General features: G+C 51.4%; 1 protein-coding gene across 2 annotated transcripts in view; it reads left to right on the forward strand.

Annotated features, from left to right (window-relative positions):
• The window catches only part of AK1 (adenylate kinase 1), a 1,026,690-nt gene that overhangs the window by 971 nt on the left and 1,003,699 nt on the right, over positions 1–22,020 (forward strand). The window lies entirely within an intron of this gene.

The raw sequence follows: 22,020 nt of genomic DNA on the forward strand, positions 1-22,020 counted from the left end.
TTAATTTTCATTTTTATTTAAATGATTCGTTTTGATATCAAACTTTACATTATGCATCATAGAATTTGTTTCCTTTTTAAGAATTACAAATAACTCAAGTTTCTTCTATTAGTAAGCTTCTTGATAAACACTCTATTACTGTCAGTCATAATTGTGTCCCAGAAGTGTAGTACTCTGTAGATCAGCGCTTTGTGTTTCCCCAGCACTATCTGTGCCCAGCGTTCATCTCTGTCCATGCGTATCGCTTCTTGCAGAAGCATGTTTGCAAATATTTCTCTTTTGTCTGATACAGCTGGCATCCCATAATAAGGTGGAACAGGGTTTCTCTCAACCAGCTGTTTGCAAAATCTACAGAAGGCTTCCTCAGGGGGCAGTGGTTTTATTTTCATAAGATATTCTCGTGTCGGGAACATGTCCCCCATCTGCTGATCTGGGACCAGTAGCAAGTGCTCTTACCTCGATGCTTGGGTTGATGTCCAACTGGTATTGTACTTTCTTAGATAAAGTACTAATCCAATCATTGCGTTGGATTTTTGTCTTCACCTTTAATGGCCGGTTGATTATCTTTTCCTGGTTTGCTTCAGCATTGTGCAATAGTCCTGTGCATGTTTTTTTCCATAGCTTTATTGCAACATCATTAGATGAGTTTGGCTTATCACGGAGAAGGTCAATTGGAGCAATGCCGTCTTCTACACGGAGAAGGTCAATTGGAGAAATGCCGTCTTCTACAAGCGCCTTCCTATAGAGGTCAAGATGCTTCCAGGTAACCACTGATTCTAACGATTGGATAGCCAACTCCAATCTAATGGGTGACATTGGGTAAGACGGCGACAAAGACAATACCTTCCTCCAAAAGATACCCTCTGTTAGATTCCAAGTTTGTTGGGGAAAGTTAAGCATGGTTTCACGCGCACCTTCTGCCAGTAGAATGTAATCACTGGTTTCAATGGGTATCTTCCATATTTCTTGTGCATTACCAATCCTTGTCGGGCTAATGATAGAGATTTATTTTTTAGATGGTCAGACCATCCTTTTTCGGTTCAACCAGATTCCCAGATATTTGACTGTTTTTACCAGATCCATTTTTTTGTCCTTTAATGAAGACAGCCAGGGTTTTGTTCTTAAAGTTAGTGCAATTCGCCAGTGCCGTGGCTTGTGTTTTTTTATGTTGATGGTTAGCTTGTTCTGGTCAGTATATTGCTCTAAGTTTGACAGTCTCGTCTGAAGCCTTATTTGGGTCCTATCAAGAAGGACAATATCGTCTGCATACATCATGTATGGAAATTTGGTAACATTCAATTTAGGAGGGTTGCCAATTATCGCAGCTTGACTCTCCCTCAGATCTGATGTATATAGATTGAATAATGAAGCAGGCAAGGGGAAGCCCTGTTTTAGGCCATTCCACATTGGAATTATTGATGACATCAGTCCTGCTTGAGATAGCCTCAAGCGGATCGAGGTTTCAGAATAAAGGGCTTTTATTGGATCCATTGTTTCTTTGGGACATTTCCAGAGGGTCCATTTTTCCCATAGCTTCTGCCGATTCACCATGTCAAAAGCTAGTTGTAGGTCTACGTCGAAGGTGGCGTATATGGGCATTCTTTTCCTTAGCGCTTCTTGCTTTAGAAGGTTTAGGAGCGTTGCATTCCCATTCGTGCCCACACCTTCGTTAATCCAGTTTGCCTTGGATCGTATCGTCTGTTCTTTCTCGCCCACTCAGTTAGTCTTTTCAGTCAGATTGCTGCAAAGCCTTTTCCTAGGGGATCTAGGAGGGCTATTGGGTGATAGTGGAGGGAGAGGATCTGTCTTCTTGCTTATATATCAATATCAATATCGCTGTTTTCCAGGTGATTGGCAGTAGGATTAGTTCCTTATTGATGTTAAGCCACTGGAGGCATAGATCAGCCATGTCTCTGGATTTTGCTTGAGGATTGCTTTACTAAGGCCGCCGGGGCCTGGTGCTCGTGATCCATTTAGATGTTTAATATGGGTGAGTATTTCCTCATAGTCCCAGTTTATATCCCATTTTCTTATGGGATCTGGGTTCTTTTATTCCATTATATAGTTTTGCTTTCCATATAGGTGTGGGAAGGATGCTGGCCATTCTTTTTCAGAAACAGTAGAAATGAGTCGAACAGATTGATTTTCTTTTCCGTTGATTACGTTTCATAACTCTCTAGTATTTCTTTTCGACATTGCATTGGGCATCTTCTCAGCGTCATTCTGCGCGATCTGTGCTTGACAATTTCTAATCCAATTCCTATATTGTTGCTTGAAGCGTTTGGTTGTTGTTATTGTTGACTTGATATTCAATCTCAATTGCTTTTTTTTTGCACAATCTGATTGTTATAAGCATGAACATGCTTCTTGGCCTCTGTTCGTCTTCCGCCTTTTATAGATGTGAAGGGTATCAATAGACATTTGTAGTCCAGTTTCTCTCGGTCTGACAGTTTAATGTTGCAGAAGGTTTCCTTTAGGCATCGGTTATTCGTAGTCTATTTAATCATTGATTACAGCTCGTTCACATGGAGCTTCCCAACTCATGGTTACTTGGTGGTGATCACTCATTTGCGATGGAATCACTATTATCTTTTTAATCCTAGAAATCATTGTCTCAGAAGTGTAGATATAATCCAAATGTTCAGAAGAGTCACCACTCGCCCATGTAGGTCTAGCTGGTACATCATCTGGTAGTAGGCCATTGAAAAGTACCATGTCCCGTTTGCCCATTTCCTTTGTCCACAATTGAGCTTTGGGTTCAAGTTTTCCATATAGGGTTTTCGTTCTATCTATATTAAATATATTAATGTTTGGGTCGCTGCATGTTATTGACTCAATCTGGTTGTATTTTAACTGCAAAGCGTCAATATTTGATAGTACTGTGTCAATAAATATTGACTCCTGTGATTCATCAGGGCAAATCTTTCGGCTCTCTTTTCAGAGCTGTCTCTTGTTTCGCGAGTCGTCATTGTCACTTTTGACTCCAGGATGGTAATTTGTGTGAATGGATTACGATTGTATGAATCCACAATCTTTAAATTCGCTTCCGCTTTGATGAGAGTCAACAAACCCGCCGATGGGCGACCTTTCACTCTCATTATTGTTCGATTCATCGTGATTATATATCCATCACATAATGGTTGGTGTGAAAGTCATGTCTCTTGTAGACATTTATATATATATATATATATATATATAGAGAGAGAGAGAGAGCAGGAGGCAGTTACCTCATTCTCAAACAAGATTTATTTTAGGTTAGTGCACCATCAAAGACTTACACGCTCCCTAATTCAAATTTCAGGAGAAAAAAATAATAATTTCGAATTACCCAGTCAGAAAGACCTTAAAGAAATTCACAATTTTTTTCTAAATTCTTAGAAACACAATATTAAAACAAAACATCTTGGAGTTACTCAATCACAGATGTAAAGAAGTAAAAGAAAAAAACGGAGTTAGAAACAACTGGGGTTAGTACTTGAATGCGTTGTTCAGGATTCCATATAAAGTATCCTTGAGAAAGGTCTATTGCACTGTCACATAAAGGGTGGTAGCGGAGGGGCAATGTTTAAAGTCTCTGTCATGAAGGCTAACATATCTATAGCCTGTTAGATGGTCATATGACATCAAAGTTCTGTAAGTCTGTGTTACCATTTCGAAACAAGTGTGATGAGCCCCTCGTGTTCCATGAACACATCGATATTGACGGCTTTTTTGTATATTGTGGTTGTTGTTGTCGCATATTTTCTGGTTTTCTGTTGTTTATTGGTGTTTCCTTTTCCTCATGCTTTAATTGTCTACTTAGCACCATATTTTGATTCTGTGAACTTGTATCTCTCAAATAGCTCATGGTTTCTATCGAGTATTGAGATTCAGTAGTGGATAGGTTGGCTCTTGTCCACTTTTGAGAGTAGGTACTTACATCAGGTATTCGTTTATTCTGAGTGGGTTGAAATCTTCCTTGTGCTTTGTTGTTGTTATTTGTTAGGCAGCGGAAACCCAAAGTAAGGAATTGAGCGTGGCTATCCATCACTTGATCGTATATGCGCTGTTCTTTAAATTGTATCTCCACTAGATCCATTTCACCTTCAAGTGGAAATTCTATTAAAAGAATGTTCTCAGATTTCATTTTGCCAGGTTTGGGGGTCGCATGTAATAGGCGCAAGGTATTGGTTCTGTTGAGGATTAGATCGTCATCAAGAGCTTCTATCCATTCAATCCTCACCATATATGCACAGGTTTTGCGCCATGGATCAATGAAAGTCGGGAATGTTAGACCGCTAAAGAATTTCTCTCGCTGCTGACTAGATGTCTTCTTTTTTGGTCTGCTGTCTTTGTGTTTTGTCTGTTATTGAGGAGATGTCTGTTGATGTTTGCAGAGCTTTATCCGAGATATCTTCACATGAGAGAATATCTTTCTCAGTGTTCAGTGTCCTGCCTCATGTACATCTACAATGTGTACGTATTCCTTTTGGTCTTGAGAAGAGTTTCCTCCACTTTCAGCTCCAATTAAGAGCACTTTCTCTTTCTACAGCATATGTCGATAGATTCATTAATAGTTCTTGTATTTTCCGAATCCTCTCTCGCTTTGGTCGTTGTTGCAGTTTTTAGTATTGAGCCAGAGTTAACATTTTCTTTTGTATTTTTTTTTAATTGGTTGTATAGATTTTTGTTCTGGTTGTTGAGTAGTAATCGGGTTCATTGGTAAAGTCAAATTGTGTAAAAAGGCATGTGAGCCCTTCATTGTCTGTTTTCCTTTTTTTATAAGTTTGTTCCGTTTTTGCTCCTGGCTTTTTGCAGTTTGATTTTCGAGGTTTTGTTGTTTCCATGTTTCTTTTCATGCAGGGCTTCTTTCATGTTAGTCATTGGTTTGTCAGATTGTTCGGTCTGTCTCAGTTGCAAGGTGTTTCCAGCTTCCAGTGAAGCTACTATTGTTCATGGTAGGAGGTAAACATTCAATTCCATGGGCTGCAAGCGTTCGAGTCACTGTCACATTTTGCTGGGTAGTTGTCATTTGTCGCTTGTCATGTCTCTGAAGGCAGGCTTCATGATTCCTTGGCATCATAGGTTTGCTGGAATATAACGTTGACATGTCATGATTACTCGACCTCGTGGATGTGTGCATCTTTTGTGTCCCTTGTCTCCTTGTCTTGTCGTAGCTCCCGCTTCTCGCAGCATCGAAGAGTCGAGCCTGCCATTGCAGCCAAGCTTCTGCTTCAGTGTCAAGTCTTTGTTGAAACGTTTCCAAGAAGATTTGCTTTGTCGGTACTAACGCTAAGAGTGTCGCTTGATCTTTTCTGGTGTCATTAATTGTTTCATACAATTTAAGAAAGGGCACTACGGCATGGGTCCAGGCCGCCATTAGTGAAGGTGACGAACGGGGAGCACAGCGAATGGAGGAGGCACCCCGATAACCGGGGCAGGGGCCTTCCTCCTTTACGCTCCCTCACCCCTCCCCCCCACAGGGGCAGGGGAGAGGGCGGCAAAGGAGCCAAAGGAAAGGGCGCCAAGAGCCCTGGAAAGCCCGCGAAGGGCAACAAAGGAAGGAGGCGGGGCTTGGGGCATAAATACGGCGGGCGCCCGGCCTAGGAGCACTTGCAGCTCTTCCAGCAGCCGGGCACCCGCCAAAAGTGGAGGACTTCGTTTTGGACTTTGTTTTTCGTCGTTGTAGCCCTGCGGTGCGGCGTACTTCTCGGAGTACACAGGTTGAGGACTTCTGGAGACGGCGGGCGGACAAGCGGATCGAGGCACCGGCAACCAAGAAGAAGGAACTGCCTGAAAGAAGAGGACACGCAGTCAGCTGAGCGCGGAGGCGGCGCTGACCCCGGAAGAAAGAAGGAAGCACGGCCTTGCATCCCGTTGAATGTGGTGAGGAGGCATCGGGCCGTCTGCAGCATGCAGAGTCAGAGCCGGTCAGCTGAGCGGGACACCGGAAGCGCGGCGAGGAGGTAACGAGGTGTCTGCCGGGGCCCAGAGCGAAGCGGATCAGCGGATCGGGAGAGCGGAGCACGGCGAGGAAGCACCTGTGTGTCTGTGGTGCCCAGAGTGAAGCCGGGTAGCGGAGCTAGAGAACGGAGCGCGGCGCCGCTCGCCGCCGATCCCTGCAACACAAGGCAAGGTTGTTGAGGGGGATAGGAACGGTGGTGGAAGGCGGCTGCAAGGAGGCGGCCACCATTTCGGCGGGAGCAGGAGCTGAGAGGGAGAGAAGCTCCGGTCGGCTGAACAACAACGGAGCTCCACTGGTTATTTAAGTGGAACTGCAGCTTGACTCGGGCTAACTGCGTCGGCAATTTCGGGCACACAGAAGTAAAGAGCAGAATTTGAGCAAAATAGAAGAAAAAGGACATTGTCTATAGCCAGAAGTGCACTGGGCTATATTAAACATGGAAATACAAAGTAAAAGCCAGGAAGAGCAGCAGAAGGACGATTTGGAGGCCTTTCTGATGATGGCAAGGAGGGCTGGGGACAGATATGGCACCAGTTGGATGCAACACATGGCAGCCCAGGTGGGGGCTGAGGTCGCGGGACGTAGCCAGCGGTCGGAATCCCCGATGTTGTTTCCGCCAACACCCATGGAAGAAACATGGGTAGAAGTACACTCCCAGGAGGGAGAAGGACAGGACATTGAGGTGCTGAAGGAAGAGGTCGAGCCGGTCTGCAAGAGGAAAAGAGTGATGACCAAGAGAGCAAGGGACAGCCAGCAGCAGGCGGCAGTGGCACAGAAACGGAAAGCCAACCCTAAGGGAAAGGGGAGGGTGCAGGAGGTTGAAGCCACACCGGCACCTGTTCCTGCTGAGGCTCCAAGGCCAATGGGAGGTCTTCGCGGCGCACCTGTAGCCACACCGGCGGTAGCAGCTGAGGGTCCAACCACCTTGGAGATGGTGAAAGGTATGTTCAGGGAATGCAAGGAAACATGGGGGACTGGTGTAAATGGACAGATACCTGTTAATAATGATCATGCTTTGAACCTAGTGGGTAAGGGGGCGCAAGGGGGAAGTGTGGTCTCGGGACAGGGGGGCCTAGTGGGGAATCAGCCCGGGGTAGGCGCAAGTCGGCCATTGGTCGGGGTGAACCCGGGGCAGATGGCGAACCAAGGGGCGAGCACCGCCAGATAGGGGGAACACCGTGGTGGGGCGCACAGGGTCCTCCACAGGTGCAAGGGCAAGAGCTGGTTAGCAATAATACAATGTATGGTAGACCTATGTCGGGGTTTGCACCCGCCAGAGTGGCAATTAATGCATTGGCGTGGCACATCCCTTTGGCATACAAAGAACGGGTATGGAGGAAGGAGTTCATGGATATTATGGAGTTGTTGGGGATGGTCCCCTCCGGACAGGGGTTCAGCGAGCCAACTGAAAGGGAAAAAGAGAAGAAGGAGAGGGAGAAGCCAAAAATTGAGTTTAATATCCATACCTGGTTGAGGGCTTTCCGGGTATATGCCACTATCATGTTAGAGAAATTCCCTCAGGATGGCGTGGCATTGATGGGTACGAGCAGTATATTCATGAGCAGTACTTGAAGCATGGGGGAGATACATGGAGCAATTATGATAAGGGTTTTAGACTCAAAATGCAGGTATGGCCAGCAATGACCTGGGATGAAGTGGATGTGGGAGGACACATAGACACAAAAGTGGTCGCATCCAGGCCGGTAGATGAGGCCGTTACAAGCGAAAGAGCAGCCCAGGGCAGGGGAAAGGGGTGCTACTCAAGGGGTAGAGGGTCCTTTCGAGGGAACTCCTCTTGGAATAGCCGGTCCAACTACCAAGGGGAGTTACCGGAATGTTGGTTGTTTGCAGAAGGGAAGTGCACCTATGGAAATGCATGCAGGTTCAAGCACTCTAAGGGTTCGAGCACAGGGAGGCATAGCGCTGCCAACCGAGAAGGCAAGGGGAAGGGCAGCTCAAAAAGCAAGGAAAAAGGCAAGCATGATTAAAACGCAACTGCCAACGCCAATACATTTACAGGCAATGATTCCTTTTCTGAATGCATATTGTGACAAGGGTGATGCAAAGTTGTTGTGGGAAGGTTTCAGGTGGGGTTTTAAGATTCCGTTCAACGGACAAATAGGACCGAAGGAGGCTTGCAATTTGAAGTCTGCTTTGTCAATGCCTGAAGTCTTGGCACTGAAAGTGCGGAAAGAGTTGCAGTTGGGGAGGGTGGCAGGTCCCTTTAGCTCACCTCCACTGGAAAACTTGGTAGTGTCCCCGTTGGGGCTGGTACCAAAAAGGAGGTGGGGCAGTACAGATTGATACAACACCTGTCTTTCCCTGAAGGGGGGTCAGTTAATGATGGCATTGCTGAAGAACACTGCAGGGTTCAGTACGCATCGTTTGAAGAGGCGGTGGAAGTGGTAAAATCCTTAGGTGAGGGGGCCCTCATGGGGAAGGCCGTCATAGAGTCGGCTTTCCGCTTGCTGCCAATTCACAAGGATAGCCATCATTTGCTGGGGTTCAAGGTGTTACAGGAGTACTTCTATGACAAATGTTTACCGATGGGGTGTGCAATTTCATGTGCTTATTTTGAGAAGTTCAGCCGGTTTCTGGAATTTTCAGTAAGGCAAAAAACCAAGGTCGGGGGTATGCTTCACTACCTCGACGATTTCATGTTTATTGGGAGAAAAGGAACGCGGGATTGCAAGGAGCTCATGGGGGTATTTCAGGAGTTGATGGGGGAGTTTGGGGTCCCACTGGCTAAAGGTAAAACGGTGGGTCCGGTCACGAGCCTGTTATTTTTGGGGATTGAAATTGACTCAGTGGCAGGGGTGTGCAGGCTCCCGGGAGAGAAAGTGCGGAAGTTGAAGGAGGTAATTACAGGGATGTTGGGCAAGGAAAAAGCCACACTGAAGGACCTCCAAGCCCTAGCGGGCAGCCTGAATTTTGCAGGCAAAGTGATCCCGGCAGGTAAAGTGTTCGCTAGAAACATAGAGTTGAAAACAGTGGGCTTGAAGCATGCGGGCCAGCATGTGCGCCTGGGGAAAGAGGTTAAAGAGGATCTGAGAACGTGGGAGACTTTTTTGGACCGTTTTAACGGGGTGTTGGTATGGAAAGAATCCCTGGGGTCGGTGAATGGCCCGAAACTGGTTACTGACTCATCAGGGGCGCTAGGTTTTGGTGCCATCCTGGGTAAGGTTTGGTGCGGGCAGGCGTGGCCGGCTGAATGGTGGGCTGAGGGGATCACCAGGGACATTACGGTTCTGGAGTTGTTCCCGATAGTGGTGGCATTCAAGCTCTGGCCGGAGCAAATGCGAGACAAAAAGGTGATGGTTTGGTCTGACAACTTAGCAGTGGTGCAGATTATCAATCAAGGAACATGCAAGAACGGTAGGGCGTTGCGGTTACTCAGGGAGCTTACAAAGTGTTTGCTGCAGCTGAATGCAGAAGTCAGGGTACGACATATACCCGGGGTTAAGAATGTGGCCGCTGATTCTCTTTCTCGTTTACACTGGGGAAAGTTTCGGAAACATCACCCAGAGGCAAGCATAAGGATGACCCCCTTCCAGGCTCAATGGTGGGGATTGGTTGGGGAGATCTGAGCGCATTGATCGACACGGCACTCGCACCAGGCACAATGCGAAGATACAAAGGGTGCTGGGAGCAATTCATGGCTTTTCAAAGCAACATCTTGCCCGAGAGTGAGAAAGAAAGGCCAGTGCGGGCCTTTGTGGGATGGTGTTGGCAACAAGGAAGGTCCAGGTCTTGGGTGGCTTACCACCTAGCAGCAGTGGCGCATTTTTATAAATTGGGGGCAGGCCCGATCCCACCAAAGAACATTACATTGTTATGGCAATGAGGGGCTGGGCCAAGCAGGCGACAGTTAAACCCGACGAGAGACGGCCCATAGATGTGGGGAAGTTGCACGAATTAATCAGGAGTTTGGTGGTGATGTGTAGGGATGAGTATGAAAAGGCATTGTTCGCAGCGGCCTTCTCCCTGGCATTTTTTGGGGCCTTAAGGGTGAGCGAGCTGGTGCTTGCTAACAAGAAGGGTAAAGGGGTAAGTTTCCTTAGGAGCTGTGATATAGGGGTACAAGGAGAGCGGTTATACATATTTCTGAGGAGATCCAAGACCGTTCAGACAGGGAAAGGCAGAAGCATTGTGTTAGGGGGTACCCGGGACAGTCCGGTTTGTCCAGTAGGATGCGTAAGCAAGTATTTGAGTTGGAGGATTCACACGGGGAGGAGGCTCCTTTTCTAGTACATAATGATGGATCAGCGTTAAGTCTGTTTCAGTTTAAAAAGGTGTTGGACATGACGCTGGCGGAGGCAGGGTTCTCGAAAGGAGTTTATGGGACGCATTCCTTCAGGATAGGGGCAGCCACATCGGCGGCAGGGATGGGCCTGGGAGCAGAGGCAATCAAGCAGATTGGGGGCTGGAGGTCCGGTTGCTTTAAGCGGTATGTCAGGCCTGAAAAAATGTAAGTCTAACAGTTCCTCCCTCCTATCTCCTCGCAATAGCATCAAAGAAGGGAAGGCGACGGTCTGCCTGGGTGGTGGGCCATTCCTTTGTGTCAAGGGCCAGGACAAGCTGGACAGCCAAGCAGGAGGTGTTGACCGCCGGGGAATACAGGGTGCAGTGGCACGGAGTGCCGGGTAGGAAATGGGTACAGCTACAGGGGCACATGCGCAGACTCCTGAAAGAACATCGGAGGCCCGATGTGTTGGTGGTGCACCTCGGGGGCAATGACTTGGCTGGTCTGGGGAGGGGGATCTTGCTCAAGGAAATGATGTCTTCCTTACAGGAGCTATCGACGGTAATGGGAGAAAGTGAAATTGTGTGGTCGGAAATCATCTCGAGACACGAATGGAAGGGAGCTGAGAGTCCGGCAGCCGTGGAGAATTCAAGGAGGAAGTTGAATTGGGCCATGGCTAAGTTTTGTAAAGGGAGAGGCTTTCAGCATATCAGACATGGTTTGATCAATCTGAAAAACAAGGAGTACTACTTGAAGGACGGAGTGCATTTGTCGGAGCAAGAAATGGATTTGTTTTTCTGGAATATTTGCACAAAATTATTGGAGTTATAAGCCAGGAAAGGGGGGAGCCACGGTGGGCGGTAACCCACCTTTGGCGTGGCGGGTTCTGGCAACCTATGATAAGACAAAGACTCCGAATGAGCCATTGCTAAACCGCAAGGGGCGTCGCCCATTCTAGCCAGCGCCTCCTGGGAGCCGAAACGGCGGGGGTGTCTGGCGGTAGCAATTGGGGCTCAACTTCCCCCCAACAAACGGCGCTCCCCCAGTCCACAAAGACCTGCAGGGGCAGGCGGTTTCTCAGACTCGAAGGCCTTGGGGGAGTTGTGCCTGCAATCAACATGGAGGTAAAGGGGGAAGCAGGACGAGGAGCAGTCGCCACACCTTTTGGATCTAATTTTTAATACCTGTTTGCAGTGGTTATGTATATGTAAAAATAAATCTGCGGCCTTGTTATGCCAAAACAAAGGAAATGTCTCATGCAGCACCTTACTGGAGGGGAAGCGAAAGGGGCTGACAAAATGAGGAATGTTGGTTACAAACGGCATGGCTAATGGACAAATGCCCAGGTTATGCATTTTGCAAGTCCAGCATCGTCGTTGGTATTGCGGGATGTGTTCCCTGATGATCTCGTTTGCATCTCGCTGGTATCGCTGTCCCTTCTTAATTGTGACTGTTGGTCAGAAGTATTTGAGGCGACTGTCTGGTGGCAGAATAGCTGGTATGTTTCCTCATTGAGCTCAGGGTTAGGTTTCCGTTTCCGGAATATTGTTTGTCGTGGCAAGTCTTTGAAGTCTTCTCCGTTTCTCGCGGTTTTCTGGACATTGATGCTGGGTTATTAAATACTGCCTGTCTTTTTTCATGATTACGCCTCAATGATTCCATTTCTGTTATATCCAATGAGAGGCGAGCTAGTCTGGCTGTGCAATTCTTCAACCTTGTTGATAAATACCATGTCCTACTCACATTTCTGTGGCCGCAGCCGTTTGGCCTGCGCTGCTCTTTCGTGCTGGCCCGTTTGTGGGGTCACCCCCTTCTCTGGCAGCTTTTGCTGTATTTCAGGCCTGGACATTTCGATCACCTTCTTTCTTGGACTTTGGGTGAAGTTTCCAGCTGGTCTTTGAGTCTAGACACCTAGATGTATCTATCGAAGGAGCAACTTCTGACCAGGGGTGCTGTACACAGCAGAAGGGGCGATGAAGCCAGCAGTAAGGGTGCTGTACCTAGTATTCGCCAGGGTGCTGTACACAGCAGAAGGGGCGATGAAGCCAGCAGTAAGGGTGCTGTACCTAGTATTCGCCAGGGTGCTGTACACAGCAGAAGGGGCGATGAAGCCAGCAGTAAGGGTGCTGTACCTAGTAGTCGCCAGGGTGCTGTACACAGCAGAAGGGGCGATGAAGCCAGCAGTAAGGGTGCTGTACCTAGTATTCGCCAGGGTGCTGTACACAGCAGAAGGAGCAACTTCTGACCAGCAGTCAGGGTGCTGTACCTAGTATTCGCCAGGGTGCTGTACACAGCAGAAGGGGCGATGAAGCCAGCAGTAAGGGTGCTGTACCTAGTAGTCGCCAGGGTGCTGTACACAGCAGAAGGGGCGATGAAGCCAGCAGTAAGGGTGCTGTACCTAGTATTCGCCAGGGTGCTGTACACAGCAGAAGGGGCGATGAAGCCAGCAGTAAGGGTGCTGTACCTAGTAGTCGCCAGGGTGCTGTACACAGCAGAAGGGGCGATGAAGCCAGCAGTAAGGGTGCTGTACCTAGTATTCGCCAGGGTGCTGTACACAGCAGAAGGGGCGATGAAGCCAGCAGTAAGGGTGCTGTACCTAGTATTCGCCAGGGTGCTGTACACAGCAGAAGGGGCGATGAAGCCAGCAGTAAGGGTGCTGTACCTAGTATTCGCCAGGGTGCTGTACACAGCAGAAGGGGCGATGAAGCCAGCAGTAAGGGTGCTGTACCTAGTATTCGCCAGGGTGCTGTACACAGCAGAAGGGGCCATGAAGCCAGCAGTAAGGGTGCTGTACCTGGTATTCGCCAGGGTGCTGTACACAGCAGAAGGGGCCATGAAGCCAGCAGTAAGGGTGCTGTACCTGGTAGTCGCCAGGGTGCTGTACACAGCAGAAGGGGCCATGAAGCCAGCAGTAAGGGTGCTGTACCTAGTATTCGCCAGGGTGCTGTACACAGCAGAAGGGGCCATGAAGCCAGCAGTAAGGGTGCTGTACCTAGTATTCGCCAGGGTGCTGTACACAGCAGAAGGGGCCATGAAGCCAGCAGTAAGGGTGCTGTACCTAGTATTCGCCAGGGTGCTGTACACAGCAGAAGGGGCCATGAAGCCAGCAGTAAGGGTGCTGTACCTAGTAGTCGCCAGGGTGCTGTACACAGCAGAAGGGGCGATGAAGCCAGCAGTAAGGGTGCTGTACCTAGTATTCGCCATACCTAGTATTCGCCAGGGTGCTGTACACAGCAGAAGGGGCGATGAAGCCAGCAGTAAGGGTGCTGTACCTAGTATTCGCCAGGGTGCTGTACACAGCAGAAGGGGCGATGAAGCCAGCAGTAAGGGTGCTGTACCTAGTATTCGCCATACCTAGTATTCGCCAGGGTGCTGTACACAGCAGAAGGGGCGATGAAGCCCGCAGTAAGGGTGCTGTACCTAAAGGGGCGATGAAGCCCGCAGTAAGGGTGCTGTACCTAGTATTCGCCGGGGTGCTGTACACAGCAGAAGGGGCGATGAAGCCAGCAGTAAGGGTGCTGTACCTAGTATTCGCCGGGGTGCTGTACACAGCAGAAGGGGCCATGAAGCCAGCAGTAAGGGTGCTGTACCTAGTATTCGCCGGGGTGCTGTACACAGCAGAAGGGGCCATGAAGCCAGCAGTAAGGGTGCTGTACCTAGTATTCGCCAGGGTGCTGTACACAGCAGAAGGGGCCATGAAGCCAGCAGTAAGGGTGCTGTACCTAGTATTCGCCAGGGTGCTGTACACAGCAGAAGGGGCCATGAAGCCAGCAGTAAGGGTGCTGTACCTAGTATTCGCCAGGGTGCTGTACACAGCAGAAGGGGCCATGAAGCCAGCAGTAAGGGTGCTGTACCTAGTATTCGCCAGGGTGCTGTACACAGCAGAAGGGGCCATGAAGCCAGCAGTAAGGGTGCTGTACCTAGTATTCGCCAGGGTGCTGTACACAGCAGAAGGGGCCATGAAGCCAGCAGTAAGGGTGCTGTACCTAGTAGTCGCCAGGGTGCTGTACACAGCAGAAGGGGCGATGAAGCCAGCAGTAAGGGTGCTGTACCTAGTAGTCGCCAGGGTGCTGTACACAGCAGAAGGGGCGATGAAGCCAGCAGTAAGGGTGCTGTACCTAGTAGTCGCCAGGGTGCTGTACACAGCAGAAGGGGCGATGAAGCCAGCAGTAAGGGTGCTGTACCTAGTAGTCGCCAGGGTGCTGTACACAGCAGAAGGGGCGATGAAGCCAGCAGTAAGGGTGCTGTACCTAGTAGTCGCCAGGGTGCTGTACACAGCAGAAGGGGCGATGAAGCCAGCAGTAAGGGTGCTGTACCTAGTAGTCGCCAGGGTGCTGTACACAGCAGAAGGGGCGATGAAGCCAGCAGTAAGGGTGCTGTACCTAGTAGTCGCCAGGGTGCTGTACACAGCAGAAGGGGCGATGAAGCCAGCAGTAAGGGTGCTGTACCTAGTAGTCGCCAGGGTGCTGTACACAGCAGAAGGGGCGATGAAGCCAGCAGTAAGGGTGCTGTACCTAGTAGTCGCCAGGGTGCTGTACACAGCAGAAGGGGCGATGAAGCCAGCAGTAAGGGTGCTGTACCTAGTAGTCGCCAGGGTGCTGTACACAGCAGAAGGGGCGATGAAGCCAGCAGTAAGGGTGCTGTACCTAGTAGTCGCCAGGGTGCTGTACACAGCAGAAGGGGCGATGAAGCCAGCAGTAAGGGTGCTGTACCCAGTATTCGCCAGGGTGCTGTACACAGCAGAAGGGGCGATGAAGCCAGCAGTAAGGGTGCTGTACCCAGTATTCGCCAGGGTGCTGTACACAGCAGAAGGGGCGATGAAGCCAGCAGTAAGGGTGCTGTACCCAGTAGTCGCCAGGGTGCTGTACACAGCAGAAGGGGCGATGAAGCCAGCAGTAAGGGTGCTGTACCCAGTAGTCGCCAGGGTGCTGTACACAGCAGAAGGGGCGATGAAGCCAGCAGTAAGGGTGCTGTACCCAGTAGTCGCCAGGGTGCTGTACACAGCAGAAGGGGCGATGAAGCCAGCAGTAAGGGTGCTGTACCCAGTATTCGCCAGGGTGCTGTACACAGCAGAAGGGGCCATGAAGCCAGCAGTAAGGGTGCTGTACCCAGTATTCGCCAGGGTGCTGTACACAGCAGAAGGGGCCATGAAGCCAGCAGTAAGGGTGCTGTACCTAGTATTCGCCATACCTAGTATTCGCCAGGGTGCTGTACACAGCAGAAGGGGCGATGAAGCCCGCAGTAAGGGTGCTGTACCTAGTATTCGCCAGGGTGCTGTACACAGCAGAAGGGGCGATGAAGCCAGCAGTAAGGGTGCTGTACCTAGTAGTCGCCAGGGTGCTGTACACAGCAGAAGGGACGATGAAGCCAGCAGTAAGGGTGCTGTACCTAGTATTCGCCAGGGTGCTGTACACAGCAGAAGGGGTGATGAAGCCAGCAGTAAGGGTGCTGTACCTAGTAGTTGCCAGGGTGCTGTACACAGCAGAAGGGGCGATGAAGCCAGCAGTAAGGGTGCTGTACCTAGTATTCGCCAGGGTGCTGTACACAGCAGAAGGGGCGATGAAGCCAGCAGTAAGGGTGCTGTACCTAGTAGTCGCCAGGGTGCTGTACACAGCAGAAGGGGCGATGAAGCCAGCAGTAAGGGTGCTGTACCTAGTATTCGCCAGGGTGCTGTACACAGCAGAAGGGGCCATGAAGCCAGCAGTAAGGGTGCTGTACCTAGTATTCGCCAGGGTGCTGTACACAGCAGAAGGGGCCATGAAGCCAGCAGTAAGGGTGCTGTACCTAGTATTCGCCATACCTAGTATTCGCCAGGGTGCTGTACACAGCAGAAGGGGCGATGAAGCCCGCAGTAAGGGTGCTGTACCTAGTATTCGCCAGGGTGCTGTACACAGCAGAAGGGGCGATGAAGCCAGCAGTAAGGGTGCTGTACCTAGTAGTCGCCAGGGTGCTGTACACAGCAGAAGGGGCGATGAAGCCAGCAGTAAGGGTGCTGTACCTAGTATTCGCCAGGGTGCTGTACACAGCAGAAGGGGCGATGAAGCCAGCAGTAAGGGTGCTGTACCTAGTAGTCGCCAGGGTGCTGTACACAGCAGAAGGGGCGATGAAGCCAGCAGTAAGGGTGCTGTACCTAGTAGTCGCCAGGGTGCTGTACACAGCAGAAGGGGCGATGAAGCCAGCAGTAAGGGTGCTGTACCTAGTATTCGCCAGGGTGCTGTACACAGCAGAAGGGGCCATGAAGCCAGCAGTAAGGGTGCTGTACCTAGTATTCGCCAGGGTGCTGTACACAGCAGAAGGGGCCATGAAGCCAGCAGTAAGGGTGCTGTACCTAGTATTCGCCATACCTAGTATTCGCCAGGGTGCTGTACACAGCAGAAGGGGCGATGAAGCCCGCAGTAAGGGTGCTGTACCTAGTATTCGCCAGGGTGCTGTACACAGCAGAAGGGGCGATGAAGCCAGCAGTAAGGGTGCTGTACCTAGTAGTCGCCAGGGTGCTGTACACAGCAGAAGGGGCGATGAAGCCAGCAGTAAGGGTGCTGTACCTAGTATTCGCCAGGGTGCTGTACACAGCAGAAGGGGCGATGAAGCCAGCAGTAAGGGTGCTGTACCTAGTAGTCGCCAGGGTGCTGTACACAGCAGAAGGGGCGATGAAGCCAGCAGTAAGGGTGCTGTACCTAGTATTCGCCAGGGTGCTGTACACAGCAGAAGGGGCGATGAAGCCAGCAGTAAGGGTGCTGTTCCTAGTAGTTGTTTGCGATTGTCGAGAGCTTCTTCTCTTGGGTGTCATCTTGGAGTGAGATTGATTGATTGTCACTGTGGGATGTCACTTCCAGCTTTAGTTCTTGGAATCTCTCAATTCTGAGTAGTGGGGTCGTTGGGTGACCCTCCTTACGCCTCCTGAAGACGCTGCGTCGCTGCGCGGAGAGTCAAGTGCTTTTGCGCAGAACACCCCTGCTCCCTCAGTAAAACTGGGGAACGGACTCCCAATGCTGCAGGGTCCTGCTCAGAGGCGCCTCCATCTCGAACCAAATGTATTCTTCTGGCGGCTAACATTCCAGTGAGCCTTAAATCTTCAAATGCAGGTCGCACAGTGAAGTGGACTGCAAGGGAGTCTGACTCACTGGAACACACGTAAAAGTAATGTCACAAAGGAAGAGGCCACAGGTGTGGGGCTTGAGGGCCTTGGACCAGAGATAAAGGTTTCAACAGAAAAAACGAGACGTCATTTGGCGGCTCGTTGGAATAGCAGAGCAACATGGAGGAAGGGGGCATGGGGGTAAGGGGGGCATTGGAGGAATATGGGGCGTGGGGGTAAGGGGGGCAATGGAGGAATATGGGGGCATGGGGGTAAGGGGGGCATTGGAGGAATATGGGGGCATGGGGATAAGGGGGGCATTGGAGGAATATGGGGCGTGGGGGTAAGGGGGGCAATGGAGGAATATGGGGGCATGGGGGTAAGGGGGGCATTGGAGGAATATGGGGCGTGGGGGTAAGGGGGGCAATGGAGGAATATGGGGGCATGGGGGTAAGGGGGGCATTGGAGGAATATGGGGGCATGGGGATAAGGGGGGCATTGGAGGAATATGGGGCGTGGGGGTAAGGGGGGCAATGGAGGAATATGGGGGCATGGGGGTAAGAGGGGCATTGGAGGAATATGGGGGCATTGGAGGAATATGGGGCGTGGGGGTAAGGGGGGCATTGGAGGAATATGGGGCATGGGAGTAAGAGGGGCAATGGAGGAATATGGGGGCATGGGGGTAAGGGGGGCATTGGAGGAATATGGGGGCATGGGGATAAGGGGGGCATTGGAGGAATATGGGGCGTGGGGGTAAGGGGGGCAATGGAGGAATATGGGGGCATGGGGGTAAGGGGGGCATTGGAGGAATATGGGGGCATGGGGGTAAGAGGGGCATTGGAGTGATATGGGGGCATGGGGTTAAGGGGGGCATTGGAGGAATATGGGGGCATGGGGGTAAGAGGGGCATTGGAGGAATATGGGGGCATGGGAGTAAGATGGCCGTTGGAGGAATATGGGGGCATGGGGGTAAGGGGGGCATTGGATGAATATGGGGGCATGGGGGTAAGAGGGGCATTGGAGGAATATGGGGGCATGGGAGTAAGGGGGGCATTGGAGGAATATGGGGCATGGGGGTAAGGGGGCATTGGATGAATATGGGGCATGGGGGTAAGGGGACATTGGATGAATATGGGGGCATGGGGGTAAGAGGGGCCTTGGAGGAATATGGGGGCATGGGAGTAAGGGGGGCAATGGAGGAATATGGGGCATGGGGGTAAGGGGGGCAATGGAGGAATATGGGGGCATGGGGGTAAGGGGGGCATTGGAGGAATATGGGGGCATGGGGATAAGGGGGGCATTGGAGGAATATGGGGCGTGGGGGTAAGGGGGGCAATGGAGGAATATGGGGGCATGGGGGTAAGGGGGGCATTGGAGGAATATGGGGCGTGGGGGTAAGGGGGGCAATGGAGGAATATGGGGGCATGGGGGTAAGGGGGGCATTGGAGGAATATGGGGGCATGGGGATAAGGGGGGCATTGGAGGAATATGGGGCGTGGGGGTAAGGGGGGCAATGGAGGAATATGGGGGCATGGGGGTAAGAGGGGCATTGGAGGAATATGGGGGCATTGGAGGAATATGGGGCGTGGGGGTAAGGGGGGCATTGGAGGAATATGGGGCATGGGAGTAAGAGGGGCAATGGAGGAATATGGGGGCATGGGGGTAAGGGGGGCATTGGAGGAATATGGGGGCATGGGGATAAGGGGGGCATTGGAGGAATATGGGGCGTGGGGGTAAGGGGGGCAATGGAGGAATATGGGGGCATGGGGGTAAGGGGGGCATTGGAGGAATATGGGGGCATGGGGGTAAGAGGGGCATTGGAGTGATATGGGGGCATGGGGTTAAGGGGGGCATTGGAGGAATATGGGGGCATGGGGGTAAGAGGGGCATTGGAGGAATATGGGGGCATGGGAGTAAGATGGCCGTTGGAGGAATATGGGGGCATGGGGGTAAGGGGGGCATTGGATGAATATGGGGGCATGGGGGTAAGAGGGGCATTGGAGGAATATGGGGGCATGGGAGTAAGGGGGGCATTGGAGGAATATGGGGCATGGGGGTAAGGGGGCATTGGATGAATATGGGGCATGGGGGTAAGGGGACATTGGATGAATATGGGGGCATGGGGGTAAGAGGGGCCTTGGAGGAATATGGGGGCATGGGAGTAAGGGGGGCAATGGAGGAATATGGGGCATGGGGGTAAGGGGGCATTGGATGAATATGGGGCATGGGGGTAAGAGGGGCATTGGATGAATATGGGGGCATGGGGGTAAGAGGGGCCTTGGAGGAATATGGGGGCATGGGAGTAAGGGGGGCAATGGAGGAATATGGGGGCATGGGGGTAAGGGGGGCATTGGAGGAATAAGGGGGCATGGGGGTAAGAGAGGCATTGGAGGAATATGGGGGCATGGGGTTAAGGGGGGCATTGGAGGAATATGGGGGTATGGGGGTAAGAGGGGCATTGGAGGAATATGGGGGCATGGGAGTAAAATGGCCATTGGAGGAATATGGGGGCATTGGATGAATATGGGGGCATGGGGGTAAGAGGGGCATTGGATGAATATGGGGCATGGGGGTAAGAGGGGCCTTGGAGGAATATGGGGGCATGGGGGTAAGGGGGGCATTGGAGGAATATGGGGGCATGGGGGTAAGGGGGGCATTGGAGGAATATGGGGGCATGGGGTAAGGGGGGCAATGGAGGAATATGGAGGCATGGGGGCAAGGGGGGCCTTGGAGGAATATGGGGCATGGGGGTAAGGGGGCATTGGATGAATATGGGGCATGGGGGTAAGAGGGGCCTTGGAGGAATATGGGGGCATGGGGGTAAGGGGGCATTGGAGGAATATGGGGGCATGGGTGTAAGAGGGGCATTGGATGAATATGGGGCATGGGGGTAAGAGGGGCCTTGGAGGAATATGGGGGCATGGGGGTAAGGGGGCATTGGAGGAATATGGGGGCATGGGGGTAAGGGGGGCATTGGAGGAATATGGGGGCATGGGGTTAAGGGGGCATTGGAGGAATATGGGGGCATGGGGGTAAGGGGGCATTGGAGGAATATGGGGGCATGCGGGTAAGGGGGCATTGGAGCTGGAAGTGGACGATGAGGTGCGCGTGGAATGCCCGCAAGCTGGGGGCGGGGGGCTTGAGGTGAGTTCGATACTTTAGCGGTTACTGGAGGAGTTATCTAGAGAAGGCGCTAGAAAGGAGCCGAGCCCTGTGTGTTGAAGGGAGACTTCCAGGGCGTGGTTAGCGAAGGATGAAGTCACGCTCTTGGGGACTGGATTGGAGGAAGGAGCGAGACTCTCAGGGGTGGGTGGGAGAGGGAAGGAGCGAGACTCTCAGGGGTGGGTGGGAGAGGGATGGAGCGAGACTCTCAGGGGCTGGGTGAGAGTGGGATGGAGCGAGACTCTCAGGGGCTGGGTGGGAGTGGGATGGAGCGAGACTGTCAGAGGTGGGTGGGAGAGGGATGGAGCGAGACTCTCAGGGGCTGGGTGAGAGTGGGATGGAGCGAGGCTCTCAGGGGCTGGGTGGGAGTGGGATGGAGCGAGACTGTCAGAGGTGGGTGGGAGAGGGATGGAGCGAGGCTCTCAGGGGCTGGGTGGCAGTGGGATGGAGCGAGACTCTCAGAGGTGGGTGGGAGAGGGATGGAGCGAGACTCTCAGGGGCTGGGTGAGAGTGGGATGGAGCGAGGCTCTCAGGGGCTGGGCGCTTGTGGTTCACTTGAGTCTCCCAGTGCATGTGTTCGCTTGTTTTCATGTGAGGTTCTCAGGGCCTCGGTTGATTTGATTTTTGATTTCATGCTTCTAAAGCGTCGAAAGCCCGCAGGCATCAGGGCGCTAGCATAAAACATAACAAACTAGACCTAAGTAACGGACTATCCTGAAACCTTGACTTAATTATGTGAGCAGGTAAGTTTTAAGGGGCTTTCTGAAATGCAGGTAGTTGGATTCCTGTCAGAGGGTCTGAGTCAGCTTATTCCACTGCTGGGCTGCCCTCACTGGAAAAGATCTGCCCACGCCCGTAGCTCGACTGAAAGAGGGCGCTGTACTCCTGCCTGGTGCTTCTGACCGCAGTGACCGCTTGGGTATATATGTTAGGATCCCTGTCTTAAGGTATGCTGGCGCCGAGCCACACACACACCTATGCACTGTGGTCAGTGCTTAGAAGAAGATCCTATCTCTGATCCTGCGCCAGTGCCGGGATGATCCCTATTCTTAATCCCTTTAATTCTGCGCACCACATTATTTTCCACCACCTGGCATCTCCCTAGGCATTCCTTCGTGGCCCCAGGCATGAGAGAGTTGCCATAGCAAACGGGACAAAATGATGGCCCTGGCAATAGTAGCCGTGTTCTTTCCACTAAGAAACGGTTGAATGGCTCTCAGCAAGCAGAGGTACTACGAGTTATCCTTATGTAGGGAGCTCACCTGAGCCTCAGAACCCAGGGAGGCCTCCAGTTATCCCGAGGGTTTCACCTGTGAGGGCACTTGTATACACGTGCCTTTAATATAAAACCACTCGTGTACCACCCCTAATTTGACTCATGCTTGGTAGCTACCAAATGTCACCATCTCTGTATGGTGCTGTTCAAACACTTCCAATTACCTGCATCCATGTTTCTACGATGCCATTGATGGTTGAGATTTTAGCACCATCTGTAGTGTGATCGCCATCTAATTCCATCACTAGCTGGGTGTCGTCCGCGTAATTTGTGAAAAACACGCCGACGCTTTCCAATGAATCACACAGACAGCGCATGTA

This window comes from Ambystoma mexicanum, chromosome 8, assembly GCF_040938575.1.
Source record: "Ambystoma mexicanum isolate Mex_15411 chromosome 8, UKY_AmexF1_1, whole genome shotgun sequence".
Classification (NCBI taxonomy): Eukaryota; Metazoa; Chordata; class Amphibia; order Caudata; family Ambystomatidae; genus Ambystoma; species Ambystoma mexicanum.